A 10,431-nucleotide genomic window follows, 5' to 3' on the forward strand; every position below is an offset into this window, starting at 1 on the left:
TATATTTGACAGAGGACTGGTGTAATCTACACTAGTTAATGATTTGAAGATGAACTATATAAAACCTGAAGAATATTATTGTGATGGTTCATCTCTATTTTTTGCATTTTTAATTGGTTATTTTATTTATTTACATTTCAAATGTTATCCCCCTTCCCAGTTTCCCCTCCACAACTCCCCTATCTAGTCCCCCTCCCCCTGCTTCTATGGGAATGCTCCCCCACCCACCCACCCACACCCACCTCACTGCCCTAGCATTCCCCTACACTGGGGTATCGAGTCTTCACAGGACCAAGGACCTCTCTTCCCATTGATGCCAGATAAGGCCATCGTCTGCTACACATGTGGCTACAGCCACAGGTGCCTCCATGTGTACTCTTTGGTTGGTGGTTTAGTCCCTGAGAGCTCTAGGGGGGTCTGGTTGGTTGATATTGTTGTTCTTCCTATGGGGTTGCAAATCCCTTCTCAGTTCTATTTTTTTTTTCAATATATAAGTTTTTTTATTCTCCCAAAGGAGCTCAGAATGTACTTGTGATCAGGATCTTGTTTCTGGAGCTAGGAAACTGAGGTCTCACTTGTCAGCCTGCTGCACGGTTCCCTTCTCAGACACAGAGATGCCATCCAAAAACTTTCTGATATCCTTCTTTTTAACTGTTGTGGTTTGCTGAATCAGAGCAGCTGAATTTGATACAAGTTCAATATCATTTCCTTCAAGGATTAATTCATCCCTCTGGTCTTGAGAGACAGAACAAGCAACACCTGTCCTCATCTGAACCCTGCAGATGTATTTCTCACCCAAGAAATTTCGGATTTCAACCAAAGACCCATTCTCCTGAATAACGATGTTGATGGGGAAGTGAACGTACACAGACCTCATCTTGAACGGAAGCCCAGTGTAACACCCTTGATCATGTTCTGAACATGACTGCAGATGGTTCTGACAGTGGCCAGTTCTTTTCTGTTACCCCATCATTTGTCAACCCAGAGCCTTTTCTTTTTCTTTCCAGGAAGACTCGGCTCTACGGCTCTACATTGATGTGATTGAAGTCCCTCCACAGAGTTCCCCTGGGGCCCTTCCAATGATGGTGCGCTCTTTCAGAGTGATGTCGACATTTTCTGGAATGTCGACAGTCTGATTGATGTGAATGGTCTTCATTCTCACAGTACATGGGGCAAAGAGGCTCATCTCTATTTTTTAAAAAAATCAAAAGTAAAATGTGAAGGCTGGAGATGTAAGTCGTGCATAACATCAACAAATCCCCCAGCACCTGGTAAACCAAGGTGTGGTGGTGGTGGTGGTAGATGCCTATAATCTCACATGCAGGTGAAGGCAGGAAAATCAGAAGTTTCTTTAGCTACATAGCAAGCTTGAATCCAACCTGAGCTCCATGAGACTGTGTCTCAGCAACAAATAATAAAATAAAATGACTCTGAAGATAGATGATCAAATGCATGTAATTATTCACTTTGCACATGTTTACTTACATTTCACAGGTCTTATTTTCTCTATCAATAGACTAACTGTAGGCTTTTAGCAACTATACATTGTTTTACATATCAAAGAAAGTGTATTATTAGCACAAAAATGAATGGATTTTGAAGGCTTTCATATTTGGCTCATGTCTCTCTTAGCTTAATTTAGCTTGGTTTCTTCCCAGATCCCCACACAGAGCCCAGCTTGTGTATCCTGATCATGACAGTATTTCTGCCATTTTTCTATTAGCCCACTACTCTTAGGATAGATTAGACAGAACAGTTATTCCTAATAGCAAGACAGTTGAGCAGACCTTCTGCTGGCTACTTTTCCTCTCTGAGATGCAAATGCTGCTGGCTCTTCAGCTCTATGGAGTGAGGATTAGGGAAAGGGACCACACAGGAACAGCAACCCTGGATGTTTTCCCAGTTGGTAATCTAGGGAGAAACGTGCAAAAAAACACTTTTAAATGCTTTTAGCTCTATTTTATGTATATGCATATTTTGCCTGCACATCTTTATGTGCACATATGTGTGATTGATGCCTGGAGAAGTCAGAAGAGGATATTGAATCCCCCAGAACAGTGTGGGCCACAAAGGGGGTGCTCGAAGACCTCTGATCTTCTGCTGCAAGAGCAGCCAGTTCTCTTACCCACTGAGCCACATCTCTGGCCCCAGGAAAACAGTTTCCACCATTGTCCAGAATCTTCCCTATCAGTTCTACCTCGCTTTTGCCTGTCTCAGTAACAAACCATTTTTTTTTCTGCTTACCCATTCCTAGCAGACTCTCAAGGAGCAGAATAGAGACAGGAACCTACATGACTTCTTGAATGTGTCCAAGTGTGTCCTCTATAAAACATTGTCTAAATGCCCTCCTCCTTCACTGGCCACACAATACCTGAGCACTCTAATCTTCTCAGATATCTGATAACTCTGCTGAATGCACACAAAAGATTCTACCTCTGGGATTCTTCTGTTTTTTTTACAAGGCAGAGATAATGTTTGTTCTTTAATGTATTGCCAGAGCGGTGATTCCACCATGCCACTAATGCCTGATGCAATGACTCTAATATGGTGATTCACAGGACTGTGTTCTTTCCCAGTAACTTTTAAAATAATTTTTATTATTAACTCATTAGTTGTGCAAATTAGTGGGTTTCACTTTGATATTCCCAGGCATGCACCTGGTGAGCATGACCACACCCATCCACCCTTCATTTACCCTCACCCGTGTCTATACCCCTTGCAATCATTCCCGTGCTTTCAAGTCAGTATGTTTTGCTTGATGGCCACTGTTGCATTTTCTATATCTGTATATGAGAGGAAGCATGGAATATGTGTTCTTCTGCATCTATCTCGTTTCACTTACTACATGACCCTCCAGTTCCAGTCATTCTGACAGGACTTCATAATTCTTTACAGCCAAAAACTATTTCAGTTTATGCATACATCATGTATTTCGTTATCCATTCATCTGCTTGCGGACCTGTGGTGCTGAGTTCTGCCTTTCCTCTAGACACCACCGATATACCAGCTGAGGAAAGGTAAGGCAGAGTGGTTCCAGGTGGATCCGAAGGCCACGCTTCCTTCAGGAGAGTCAGAGAGACATTGTATGCTGGCCTGGAAGGGGGAAGTGGAGTCTGCAACCAATGCTGTGTTTCTGGGTCTCCTCTCAGAGCGTGTCTGAGCGTGACCAGTATACCAGTCCGGAGAGGACAGGGTGAAGTCCGTAACTGGAGTCCAAGGTCCGATTCTAGTTGGAAACAAGTGTGGGGAAGAAGGAGCTTCTTTGAAAATCTTAGTGTTACAGCTCTTTCAGGCAAAGATCCCTAAGGAATGATTCCTAATGAAGCAGCTCTCTGAGACCATCTTAGCTTGTTAGTATTTCTTTATTGGGGTGGGTCTGAGCTCATACACTTTATTTAGGGTGAAGCAAGGGTTATATAGATTTTGGAGAGAAGGGCATGGGAATATCCAGGTAGGGAAGGTCATTGCCTGAAGGCTAAGGCTACTGGAATGCCTTATTAGCATGGAGAGGTGGTCCAGGGATGCTGGAGTGGGGGTAGGGGGAACTACCTGACTGACTAGTTGCGGGTCTCTTGGTTACACGTCCCAAAGCAGGCATGTAAATAGGGAAGGAGTTAGCTCTACTGCGGGTCTAGAAATTCTGCGATTTCTGAGTTTGAGCATGTTCCCCCTCACCAGTCCCATGACCGTTCCTCTGGTGGCACAGTCTACAATGCCCCACAGGGATCCTGGGCTGATTCTGTGTCTTAACCATTCTGAGTAGCAATGCAAACAATGTGGACATGCAAATAGCTTTTGCGTGTGTGTTGATTCTTTCCCTTTGAGTCCTGAATGCTAGCGGGGCAGCAGGTTTCTCACTTATATCCAGAAAACTAGATGACTCTGTAACTTACTAGCACAATATCTATCTCCTTTAGTCCCCCAACACTCATCTAAGGGAAAGTACTATTTATCCATTTTAGAAACAAGGAAACTGAGGATGTCTCCCTGAAAATAAAAATAAACAAATAAAAAAAAAAGAGTAAGCCGGAAAGAATACAGAAAAGGTGAGAGATGACTGTGCTCCAATCACTGGTTGCCATACACTGGTTCTTTGATGTGTCCTAGTGAGTAAGAACAGCGGATATGGAAACAATTATGGCAGTCTGAAGATAAATAGAAACAACAATAGAGATGGAAGAAGAAACGACAGCATGTAAAAATGCCCAATTTTTCTAGACTAATCTCAGAAAGGGAAAGTATGGCCATATGTTTTGTTTGTTTTGTTTTGCAAAACATTTGTTTAATACCTAACAGCAGTTCTACTAATAAACAATGTTAACCCCAAACATATATCTCATTTATATTCAGAAAAATAATCTTTCTTACTATTAAGCATCAAACATCAAAGCAAACGCTCTTCCTAGAAAAGTCTTTAAGACCAGTTCTATAAGTACATACACATTGCTCTAGACCATTTGCTGGAAGCCCATCATAAGATGCTACGGGATAAATGGCGATAACAGACAGTCTTGTTCAAATCCACCTGAAGGTCACCCATCACATGTCAATTCTGAGCCCTGGGATCATTCTGAAAGTAACCCATTGTCCAGTACTTCAACTGAGGCCACTACCTCTGTAACTCATTTTTCTAAGCTTGCTCCACGTAAAGCCATTCCACCTAGATTTCAACCCCACTGACTTATTTCAGATCTAAACTGATTTATATAAGGAAACATTAAGAAATTAGTATCAAGGAAGAAATGAGAGCAGCCAGCAGCCCCATAGTCAGCATTTTACAGATGAATAGACAGTCCCCTGTCAACGAGATTGTGTCTAACAGTGACAATACGAATGGAAGCAAATGTTGTAGCAGGACATCACAGGCTGCAGTAGAACTACATGATATTCTAATTGGTCAAAGAATAGATCTCTAACTGATGCCCTTGGAGGGCCCCAAACTGAAAATTAGTAATTGACTTTGAAACAATTCATCAGAGACAATGCAGCACTACGAATATCCCCATTAATCTAAACTTACTCTCTAAAGTCAGCAGTTTTCTGTGAAATTCAGATTTTAAGGATAACTAGTAGATGCTATTTCAGAAAGGCCACTCTTTTGCGTGTGTGTGTGTGTGAACCATTTATTAGTCAATGTTTTAGGCTTATAAGTATCAAAAACTGATTTATTGATGAAATATTTTGATCAATTGAGACAAATGTTAGAAGAATACCATATATCAAAATATATGGGAACCAGAGATATGGTTCAGTAGTTAAGAGTACTTGTTGGCTCTTGCAGAGGACCTGGGTTCGACTCCCAATACCTACATAGTGGCTCACAAATGTCTGTAACTCCAATATCAAAAAATCCAATGCCCTCTTCTGACCTCAGCAGGCACCAGACTATGGTATACATATATCCAGGCAAATCACTCATACACATAAAATAATAAAAAAGTTTTTAAAGCCATGTGTGGTCTAATGTAGGTCATCCGGCATGGTAGTTGGAATCCTACCACACAAATCATCCTTGCAATGTGGTAGTCAGAGATTACTAATGAAGTGAAGGGACCTCATCAAGCTTCTTTAACAAGTGCCAACCGTTACATGTCTGTTGTCAAAAGCACATTTATCTAGAAGGCATCTATGTTTATAGCATTTTTGTTCTAGGCAACACTTTCATTATAACTTAGGAACCCTGTTGTATGGGGAGTGCTTAGCATAGATCCTTATGAAAAGTGTTACCAGCGATCTAACACTGGTTAGCCTACTTTCAATTTAAAGCCTTTATGTGACATTGAATAAAATCTTATGCAATGAAGAACTTCTCAACATCCCTTCAATTCTGGTGATGGCAACTTAGAGAAAGAGAGTTTTTTTAAAAAAATAGATTGTATTTCTACACTTAAAAGAATAAACTGAAAACTATTACTTTAGGGTAGCCTAGTAGTTTTTCCACTTCTTGCGATGATATTATTATTATTATTCCAGGTATTGAACAAAAACTGAATCTAAATTTTCAGCCAGTTTCTTAGAATCTGAGTCATCTATAATCGAAAGGTTATAAGAGATAAGAAATCACTGGGTCTACAGAGTGAGTTCCAAGACAGCCAAGGCTACAAAGAATCCTTGTCTCAAAAAAAAAAAAAAAAAAAAAAAAAAAAAAAGAGGAAGAGGAAAAGGAGGAGAAAGGGGAGGAAGAGGAGGAGGAGAAGAAAGAAGAGAAGGAGGAGGAAAAGGAAGGGAATAAGGAGGAAGAGGAGGAAGAAGAGGAAGTGGAGGAGGAAGAGGAGGAAGAGGAGATCATGTAACATTTTCCAATGCTGCTTCTACTTTGGTTTTGATGTAATTAACATTATAATTATGAATATAGCCAATGACTGCTTTTATCTGTTGAGTCTTTCCAGCTAATTGATAAGTCTATAGGTAACCCCAGGGATCCTCCAGTACAAACACTAATTGTTAAATATCTAAAAAGACAAGTTACTATATTGACTATATTTGGGGCCAAATTTCTCTCTTTGTAACTTCTCTCATTATAAACCCTTAAAAGGTCAATCTTCTTGAAATCCTTATCTATCATGTCTTTTCCAAAAGAATAAGTTGTTTAAAAGCAGAAAGAATCATGGCATCCTCGTCTTCCAGTCTTAACGCCTCAGTTATGACCTTGATGTGACACAGAAAAGCAGTTCTTAGGCAGAGACTCGTGGATGAATATAAATTAGCTCTAAAAGTCTTGTTGCTTGGGAATTTAAGAGCCTGTGTCATTATAAGCAAATATGCCACATGTGTCATTTCACAATGAAACATTTCTTTTAAAAGATGTTGATATCTGGACAGATTGGAAACTCTGCAGATACAAAAAAAATATATAGAATAATTAAGTAAGCAATAAGATGCCATCCTGAGGGAGAACCCGTATCTCAGGGAAGCTGCCTTACTACGAAGCATTTTGTTCTGTGATTTACAATGCCAAGCTAAGGAAATTATGTTTGAGTAAAGGGAACTTGAATATTCATTGTGTTTATCAGTAACTGTGAACATCTGTTTCACTTTTCTCTTGTTCTATCAAATGAGTTTTCTCTGAGCCTTGCTTTTGGATTAAAGACAATTGCCAAATAAGTATGCATAGGCTCCTTAGAGTGACCTACTTACTGAAAGTATGTTTGTGTGTTTATTATACAACACCATAAGATACTGAAGAATTGCTGGAGTCAATACCAACGAATGAACAGATAGGAAGGCTACCCGTGGGACAGATTAATAGTAATCAGACTAGAGAAGAGAGGGAGGACAGCAAGAGGCTGAGTTGGAACATTAGTTAAAGAGATCATTGGAAAGTGTCATTTAGAGTAGAAGATGTCACCCTATGCCAATAGGACCAACTTCTGTGCAAAAGGGGGAGGCTTTTTCATGTAACCTAACTGAAAAAATTAGAAGCCATTTAACTTCCAAAATTAGCACACTTTGCTTATTATCCAAATGAAGCATTGATTTTTCTAATTCTGTTGTCCTTTATAAGATAAAGCCCATCAGATAGTTCATGTTCTGGTACATATTCATTGTACCAGGGAAGATGGGAACCACATGTTATGACATCCTATTTTCCTCTACACGATATTTGAGAAGTTAATATATGTCCATTTCGCTGGAACACAGCACTGATATATTTAGTCAAACATGATTCTGGTTGCTTTGATGATATGTTTGGGGGAGGGGATGAGACTAGCATTTAAAGGATAAGGTTTTGGGTAAAGTCGATAATTCTCCAAAATGTGACTAGTTTCCAATCAGAAAGCCCTATGCAACAAAGACTGGGCTGCCCTCAGGCAGCAGGAATTTGGCTAGCAGATGAGTCTGTCTCTTCTTTGGTTGTAACTTTTCCTTCCATCCCTAGACTGCTGCTTACCCTGTAGACTGCAGGTTGCTGGCATCCACAGTTGCTAGAGTTAATAAAAGTTTAAATATAATATTTAAATCAAAAGCACAAGAACATGAAGTAACTAGGGAAACTTCTTTAAAAGGGAGGCACCATTTTCCTATGTTTTTAGTGGGAACGATCCATGTTAAATTACTGCTGTTAATGTAGCTACTAGTAAGATTAGGGGACCCCTCCCTCACAATCAGGTACCTATAAAACCAGGGACTAGGCCTAGAGGACTCTGGTTACTGGTCAAAGAAACTAGACGTGAGTCAGCACAACTGGCCCAGGGAAGAAATCACCAACTGTCCAGAAAGTCATTATAATGATCTATATCTGATTCCAAGAGATCCAACTCTTATGAGATTATTCAACAGAGGGCTTAATATGCCATCATCTCTTCCCAAAAGAATTAATCCGAATGGGCTTGTGATTGCCTCTTTCCAAAGAGTTCATCCAAATGGGCCTGCCAATCACCTGCACAGAAAAATATCCGTCAATGAGGAATGCTGCCTATTTCAGATGATTTATGAGTAATATAAGTCCTGCCCAAAATGTAGATGGGCAAAGTGGTCCCCATGGTCATGGTCTCCCCTCACTCTGCAAAGGAATGCTCTACAATAAATCTTGTCAGTTTTCTAACTGCACTCTGTGTGTCTCTCATGAGTCCTTTTAACAAAGATCACAAGTCCTAAGACACTTTGGGGAGTCCAACTCCAGATCCCCATGATGGTCCAAGGTCACTTTCTATTTGTGTTAACACCTGAAGGCAATGAATTAAAGCATGCTGTATAGGTCCTACTGGTGTATAAGTGTGCTTTATGATTGTCAACTTGATGAGATCTAGGATCACCAAAGAGACAAAACTCTGGGCAGACCTTAAGGGATTCTCAGGATGAGGTTGGCCTCTCTGTGCGCCTGTGGGAGAGTATCTTAATTGAACTAGAAAGATCCTCCCTAACTGGATGACACCACTCCCTGGGCTAGGCTCTTGGATTATATAGAAAGGAGAAGTTTACTTGAACAGCACAATTTTTAATTTTCTGTATCTTGACTATGGGTGCAATGTGACCAGGTGCCTCACTCTTCTGTCATTGTGCCTCCTCTGTTATGATGGACCAAACCCTCAAACCAGGGAACAAAGGAAATGCTTCCTCCCTGAAGATTTTTGTTGTGTTGGTTAGGTTTGGGTTGGGTTAGGTTAGGTTGGGTTGGTTTTTTGGTTTGGGGTTTTTTTGGTGTTTTTTTGTTTTTTGTTTTTGTTTTTGTTTTTGTTTTTTCAGGGGGAGTGGTGTTGTTTGTTTTGGGGTTTGGTTTTTATTTTTGTTTGCTTTTTTGTTTACTTGGGTTCATTTGTCTTTTAATTTTTGAGACAGGGTCTTACCACATAACCTTGACTGGCCTGGAACTCACTGTGTAAATCAGGCAGGCCTTGAACTCATAGAAATGCCTCTGACAATCCTGGCAAAATTATTTTATATGTATGGGTGTTTTTCCTATATTTATGTGTAGGCTGTAAGCATGTCTGGAGCCTGAGGAAGACAGGGTGAGTGTTGGATCCTTGGAACTGGAGTTACAAACACTTGAGAGCTCTCATATGAGTGTCCTTAAGTTGCTTTGGACAGAAAGAGGAAAAAAAACTAATGTGTCCCTCAAGGGCTTATTTAAATCATTAATATGAGTTAAGTTACAGGATAATGTTGTTGTTGTTGTTTAGTGGTTTTTTGTCTTAACTTAATTTCTTAAGATAGAATCTCACTATCACATGGAGTGCACCATCAAACCTGTCACAGATGAAAAGTTTGAAATATCACATTCTTGCATTGTGTATTGATCATCCACCTCTCCTTTACCCTCCCTTGCTACCCCTCCCTCCACCCTCACCTCAAACACCACGGGATTACCCTCTCCTTTTAGCCCCCCTTCTGCTTTTTTTTTCACTTTTCCAAACTTGTCTTTTGTCTGGTTAATTTTGTTTACTGTCCTCCAATGGCATCGTACTTACATAACAAGATTTCATTACTTATGACTTAATAATACTCTGTTATGTACAATACTACATTTCTTGTACCCATTCACCCACTGATGGACATAGACTAATGCCATAGGTTGCTACTGTGTTACTACAGTAAATGTGAATGTGTCTGTATCCCTGCTACATGCTGACTTTGATCCCTTCGTGTATACACCCAAGAGGGGAACCACCAACTGAGTTCATAGATGCTATTATACTGCTGTTGTGATATGCTATGGTCAGTAGATGCTTTAATCTCTCTTTTTTGAAGTACAAAAGAGTTTTTCTTTATCCATTACCATTCACAAATTTTACCAACAAATACTTGGGTGAAAGACTTTCTCCTGAGTCTAGCCTACAACCCTGAGAGCTTTTCAAATACGAAGACTCAAAATTAGGCTGAGCTTAAGCAGGGTTCACCTAGAACTTACCTCTCATTTCTCCTGTGCCTGCTTCTTCCCACCTCTGCACACCTCTATCCAGATCTCTTCACTTGAAGTCTCCAACCACCTCT

At 40.2% G+C, this 10,431-nt stretch overlaps 1 pseudogene; it reads right to left on the reverse strand.

The window, feature by feature from the left end:
- Nucleotides 1-571: 571 nt before the first annotated feature.
- Nucleotides 572-1,156, reverse strand: LOC116070626 (annotated as a pseudogene).
- Between the last annotated feature and the right edge of the window lie 9,275 nt (nucleotides 1,157-10,431).

Source organism: Mastomys coucha, unplaced genomic scaffold (genome assembly GCF_008632895.1).
Source record: "Mastomys coucha isolate ucsf_1 unplaced genomic scaffold, UCSF_Mcou_1 pScaffold22, whole genome shotgun sequence".
Taxonomy (NCBI): domain Eukaryota; kingdom Metazoa; phylum Chordata; class Mammalia; order Rodentia; family Muridae; genus Mastomys; species Mastomys coucha.